The sequence below is a fragment of the Rhinolophus sinicus genome, chromosome 17, assembly GCF_057876585.1.
Source record: "Rhinolophus sinicus isolate RSI-liver-muscle chromosome 17, RSI-T2T, whole genome shotgun sequence".
Classification (NCBI taxonomy): Eukaryota; Metazoa; Chordata; class Mammalia; order Chiroptera; family Rhinolophidae; genus Rhinolophus; species Rhinolophus sinicus.
The window spans coordinates 99,522,334-99,529,298 of NC_142517.1; the positions used below are offsets into that span (position 1 = coordinate 99,522,334).

At 41.2% G+C, this 6,965-nt stretch overlaps 1 protein-coding gene across 15 annotated transcripts in view; it reads right to left on the bottom strand.

Annotated features, from left to right (window-relative positions):
- MED12L (mediator complex subunit 12L) overlaps positions 1-6,965 on the bottom strand; it is a 319,885-nt gene that overhangs the window by 107,128 nt on the left and 205,792 nt on the right. The window lies entirely within an intron of this gene.

The following is a 6,965-nucleotide window of genomic DNA, read 5'->3' on the forward strand; positions in this document are numbered from 1 at the left end:
AAGTTCCGTCCCCACGGCACACATGATACCACGAGCAAAGCAGAAGCAGAGCTGGGACTGTAATCCAGGCAGGTGGCCTCAAGACCACGACCTCAGTAGCTCTGTCACACTGCCTCTCTGACAGTTGGGGCAAGCAAATTCCTCAAGGGGTGACATCAGGCCCCAGCAGTGAGAGTGGTACAGACGGAGAGGTCTCAACACCAACGAGCTTCAACAACCTCGGGGGCATGAGCGATTCAACCCTGGACCCTTTGAATGCTTTGGGGGTCCCTCCAGCACTTGAGAGTTCCCAAAGCGTAGATTCATGGGTTCCTTTAGTCAGTCACTCCTTCATCGTACACTTACGTGCAGGGCCCTTTGCCCCCCGGAAGCCGCACACCGGGAAGGCACACAGACCACAATGAATCCAAATGTGGCAGGATCAGAGACATAATTAACCCTCCATGGAAGCTCGAGGAAAGACTAGCTAACTGCAAATGTAGAAACTGAGGAAGGGCTCGCGGGAGACAGAAATGTGAACTGGACCTGACAAATGGAGCATTCAGAAGGGAACACTGCTGCGCAACGAGCAGTTTTGAGAAGGGCTCAGGTGGGGGTGGGTACCATGCCATGGCTGAGCATGAGGGGACCAGGCAGGGCCTGAGGCCACAGCCATGACTGCGGACGGCGAGCCTGGGAAAGGAGTGTGGGACCCTGTGTTGTGTTGGGGTGTTTGCACTTCCCGAGGAGCCACTTAAGGTTTCTGAAGTGACGGATGGCATGCTCTATCTATGCTGCGCTTTAGGAAAATCAGCCGGCCAGCAATAGGATGATTCCGGATTGAAGGAAAAGCCCTTCAGGCCAGGACATCAATTAGAGAAGTTTTCCATCTATGCAGGCAAGAGCCCAGGGGAGAAAATCTGACGTGGACCATAGAGACATTTTCAGAGGTGCTGGGTCCAAAACCACTGGGGAATAGGGCATTATTTGTAAAATGTGTTGATTGGCATGCAAAATGTATTCTCAGTAGGGTCCATACTCCTGCCCCCCACCTCTCTGAGCTTCACTGCTCCAAAGGCCATTAGCTTGGGTGATGGCTTAGGTCATGAAGGGAGCCAAGAGGCAGATTCTGGCTGTGCTGTATTTGAAGTATCAGTGAGAGAGCTCGGTCAAGGAGTCCAGGCAGTGGGGGCAAAATATGAATCCAGGGCTAGATTAGAGGCTGGGGAGTGTCTCCTAAGCCAGGAGAGTGAGGAATAGCTGAGCACTCGAGAGGCCCGGCTGCACAAGTCTCGTGGGCAGCAAGTCAGAAGACGAGGCACTGCAGGAGGATGCCTGGGATCGGGGTGGGGTGGGGTGGGATTGGTGAATGCAAGGGAAAAACAGGAGACGGAGGTACTGGAAATCGCGAGGAAGACACATCCAAGGAAGCAGCGACCGTCAACAGAATCACACACTCTGGAAAGGCCGAACGTGATGAATCTACAATTCAAGGCAGGTCAGTGATAACTTTTAGAAGGAGGAGGGGTAGGGCCCCAGTTTGTAATGGGAAGTGAGGGGCGACAAGCGACTCTTACCTTGCCAAAAAGAACAAGTCAATTTACAAGAGTCCCCAGGAAAAAAAAACAGCAGCAGTTGCATCAGCCTGCCATTTTCCAAGGTGTGTAAGAACAGGTACAGCAGCTCCCGACTGCAGTTGCAGAGGGAGTGCGTCCCACGGGACATGGCAAACAGAGCAGACGTGCACGCTGAATGGTGGCGGTAACCACTCGACCAAGCGAACCCAGCTCTGGTCAGACACAGGCTGTGCCAACATTTCAGACTCCAGCCCACCTGGGATTCTGATCCCCAGCCCCTCACTCATTCTAGTGCGCAGTGTTTATAGAAAACGAGGAGGGTGTAGGTGCTGGGGGGTGGGGGGATGGATACCAGTGGTAGGATGGATACCAATGAGTGGAGAACCTGGGGAGGGGTGACAAAAGAAAAAGAGAAAGCCAAGAATGCAAAGGAGAAAGGAAACAATTTAAGACTTATTGTAAGTAGGTAAACCAGTTTTTTAAAAATTTCCATACCTCACTCAGCATGTGAACTTTTGCCACTTCTGTAATAAAATTCAAACTGACAAAGGGAACATGGAGGGGGGGAGCATAGTAATAGAATGTCTATCTTTATTTTTTAAATTCAGCTTAAGCACTAGATGCTTGTATGTGACCTCACAAATTAAGCAATTTCATCTGATGCATATCTGAATACTTCTATAGCTTTCTAAAAATATTAGTTTATGCATTAAATTTATATCATATTACTCTATGCTTTATCCTTTTTATTCTATTTAACTCTTCAACTGAAATTTCCTGCATCTAAAACTACCTGAACCGTGAATGAACAAAACATGAACCGAATGCAGTGATTCTGCTGAGACATCTCTTCTCCCCTCACATATCCTGGCCTCACATTTTACCCTTTGCCCCAATTGCAGATAGTCTGGAATAAGCTAGTCTTAATTTCCTTCTGTTCAGAAGAGAAAGCTGTGAGGAAAGAATATAAAAAGTATTTCAAGCAATTACGAGTTCACCATTAAAGGAAATCCAGGGGCTCACTAAGAGCAACCAAAATATTATAGACTTTACATTCAGACAGACACCCCCACCCATTCACTCACTCAATCTGCCTCTGCCTTCGGACTAAAAAACAAAAATAAAAGTTACTGTTCACTCACTAAGTACCAACCATCCTGTATATTATCTCATTATCTCAGAAGAAGAAACTGAGGCTCAGAGGTATTAATAGCTTGCCCAAAGTTAAAAAAAGCTACTGTGTGGAGAGGTTGAGATCCACACCGGAGTCTAGATGGCCCCAGTTACTGGGCTCCTGTCACGGCCCGACACCGCCTCTCAAAAGCAAGATTTCCAGAGTGAGGAGATGGAAGACGTAGCCCAGCACAGTAGAAAGTATTGATATGAGGGCAGGAGGCAGATGCAGGCATATCTGTCGAGTCAATCTCAAACCTTTCTCCCCTTTAATCAACCGTTGCACATGAAGTTCTCATACCAGACAACAGTAAGTGCTTTACAGAAAGCAGACCTCAGAGATACAAATCATTTCAAATGACAGATGAAACACAGTAATTCAAGCATAGGGACCTAAAGATACCAATCTTAGCAAGGGAACATTAAAAGGTTTGTAATAATTATACTCAGCACAAATTCTCAACTACTTCATGTGAGCCACAATTAGGGTGACTTTCTTATACACAGAGATGGAACAGTGAGATCCGGTAAAGATTTTTCTACATGTTCTGCATGTTGCATGTTCTGGCTACATACAAAAGACATGGCAGGCAAGACAGGGCAACTTGAGCTATGTTGCAGTGAGATCCCTGCTTGTCTTGTTTTGTGCTGACTTAGTGTATGCAGAGGGCGAGGAGGCTCTTTACATGTGCATTTTCCTTTAAGAGGAAAGTGATACATCTGAGATGACTGTGACAGAGAAAAATGAGATTACAATACAAATGTTATGCCTACCAACACTGGAGGAGAGGACACGGTACCCAGGTCCATGTCACTGCAGAGAAGCCACATGAAGAAGGGAGGCAAGAGGGAGAAGTGACATGCGAGGGAGAGATGACCAGAAGACCAACGCAAGCCTTGGGAATACATTCGTCAATGTCACGCACTAAAAAGGTGGGAAGTAGGAATCAGGTTAAATTCAGGATTTAGAAAGACTTATCATTTGTGTTACCGAATTTTCATTCCTTGTGAGACCTTAGAAACACATTCTCTCCTTGAGTGCTTCTGTCTCTTTAAGACTAATTCTGAAAAATCACTAAGGTTATGGGGATTCTCATCTGAAATTCTGTGATTAAACCAGAATCCTTGTTTTACAGAACACCGAGGCCAAGAAAAGCTGAATGAGTCATCCAATCTACCAAAGAAAATGGGAATTTAGATCTACCGACTTTGTGATTGGTAATCCATGAACTAGGTCTACATCCGAAACAAGACTGCAGATATTCCCATTTGACTTCCAAATTCCAAACCCCCGTGTTGACTTCAGGCTAATACATCAAACTGCCTCAGAAACATTTAAACGTATCCCCTTTCGGCACATCCCACAGGATGGACCTAGCAAATAGAGAGCGAACCAATTTTCAAAAGCTAAGGAGATTAAAGAAAAACGTCTTTGTTAAAAAAGAAAAAAAAAAAAAACAGAGAGGTTGTTCTAAAAAATAAGAGTCTGAAAAGAGAGCAAAACCAAACGCAATGTGTACCATTGACTGGATTCCACATCAAAAAATGTGCACAGGATATTTTTGGGAAACTGCAAAATTTTAATGCAGATGGAATATTTATAAATATTATTGTTTCAACATTAGTCTCTTGACTGATAGTATTGTGTTTAGGTAGGAGAACATCCTTGTTATTAGGAAACACATGCTGAGACATTTAGGAGAGAAGCGTTTGTCACAACGACTGCAACTTCAAACAGGTCCCTCAAAAAGTAGTGTGCGTGTGTGTGTGTGTGTGTGTGTGTGTGAGAGAGAGAGAGAGAGAGAGAGAGAGAGAGAGAGAGAGAGAGACAGCAAGAGAGAGAGAGAAACATCAACAATTTGTAATCTAGATGAAATCTAACTGATTATTTCAACTTGTGTGTAGATTTAACATCTTTAAAAATAATATTAGAAGAAAAATCACTTGTGGTAATAAACGAAACAAAAAATTTTTTTTAAGCATTGTGGTGTAGAGAAACACAAACACGTATCCCAGATGTCATCCTGTATTCAAAATAAATTTGGGGTTTGTAATGGCTAAACAATGTTATTAAAAGAGCTTCCCTGAATTTAATAGGATCATCCAATGAAATGGCAAAATAATTATTGTTCTAAAGTCTTCTGTGGCTTTTATGAAATGTGGGACATGCTATAAAAATCAGCAGAAAAAAAAATTTGCAGGTTAACTTTTCAGTGATTTGAACAACAGTAAAGTCATGGGCTGGTTTTTAGCTGCTCTTCTCATCAAAGCAGTTATACTTTTTTCGTGACTAAACGTGTACTACACTTCCCTTTTTGAATGTTAAATAAGACCAGCTTTAACAAGTCCCAACATGCGACTGCCATAATATGCTTTAAGACGAATGCATACAGGCCGCCTCATGTTAACTTTTTCATTACTAGACTTCATTTGCATCACCAGCCAAAGAAACTTTTAAGTAAATACAACAATCTCACTGTTACATTAACCAAGCGAAAAGCCTAGTCCAACCGTAGCCCACCCTCATGAAGAGAAAAATGCCACCAACTGCACTAGTGATGGGACACCAGCTCCTTCCTGCCCCCAAGAGGAAATCTTTATTAAAAAAACCCAACACATACAAAGTCAGAGTGCTTCATGATACAGGAAAAACTCGAGGTCCGTCCTCAGACGTAGAAAGGCTACCATGATCTTTGTACACACTGGCCTTTTTTCAGTGACTATTTTAAAAGGCACTCGAAACCAGATACTATAATCCTAAATGATCAAAACATGTCCCCTTCAAATTCCAAGTCAAAAAGTATATATCAAAAACATTTTTAGCAGCTCGCTACAAAGAAAACAGATTTTCTTTAACATAAAAAGAAAAAAAAAAGAAATCAGTACTAAGTTAGTTTTCCCCAATAGGACAAAATCAACCCAAGTAATAAATGTATTAAAATTTAGGGAGCTAAGAGAACTGCCTTTATGACTTTAACCGATGCTCACGAAGTATTTGTCCAAATAAGCTCCCTAATAGGGTTTTACAGACGCCACTGGAAATTTGGGATAATAATCTTCCGAATGCGCAGAGCAGCACTTTGCTCAACATACTTTTAAAAAGGCTACAAAGGATGTTCTCTCCCTTTAAATTGACGCTTTTAAGACTTGGCAGTTGGATATTCTGGCAGTTAGATTTCACATTAAGAGCAGTACATCATGTATTTGTGGTTCACAGTGACAAATGGCAAAAAGTTCAACCCAAGAAGGACGGGTCTCTCAAAGTAAGGTCTGCGTGGCATACATCACCTTCCCCCTCAAGCTGCAATCAATGAACTGGCTTCAAATGCTAAAAGCAAGATCCATGGGAAGAAGTAAATAGCACAAAGCAGACGCAAACCTAAATGAATGTTTGTCAGCCTGGCAAATTCCTCTAAGATTGAGCTGTTATTAAATTGGCTAATTTTTGTTCAGAGACTTGCCTTAGGGCTAGCTACTCACCCATAACATACTAAATCCACCCTAAAAATGGAATGGAAAACCATTGAAATTGTAGTTGTTTTTGTTTGTATAGCAAAGTACAAGAGACATGATTTTGATATTCAACTATTGGTATTTAAATTAAACACATTTGTTTTTCTGCACAAATAAGGAAAGAAAATAAACTGTGCAGTACATATACATTAGTTCCTTAAGGCATAAGTTAAACACTAAGTAAACCTATTACTGATTTACTAACTTCAAAAAAGTTTCCACCTTTCATTATTATTTTCATTTATCTTCATGATAGTAACAGGTTTTGATTCCACTGATGAATTTTTTTTTAACTTATTTGTTTGAATCTTGCATTCAAGAAAATCTTAGAATCTTTTGGAGACTTTTATCTGAAAATTCTAAATTAACTATGAATAAAAAGTGATTTGATTATACGATTTTATCGTTACTCTTTTTAAAATAAAACAAGCTTGTTTCAGAAGGAAATTCCAAAGATTCAGTAAACTCAATAATTTATTTAAAATATTTTGAATATTTATATTTGTGTATTTGTGAAAATAGGTCAACAGATTTCATCAGATTCTTGTATAAGACTACAGGTTTCCAAAGTTATCAATTACTAATGGAAACACATTTTCATTTTAGTCTTTAAATAATATGTAGGATAATATCTTTAAAGGACTGTCTTTCATAAAACATATTTTGATTCCTTTTTGCCAAAATGTAATGAGCAAACGGCTGTAAATGCATATTTCCTAATTA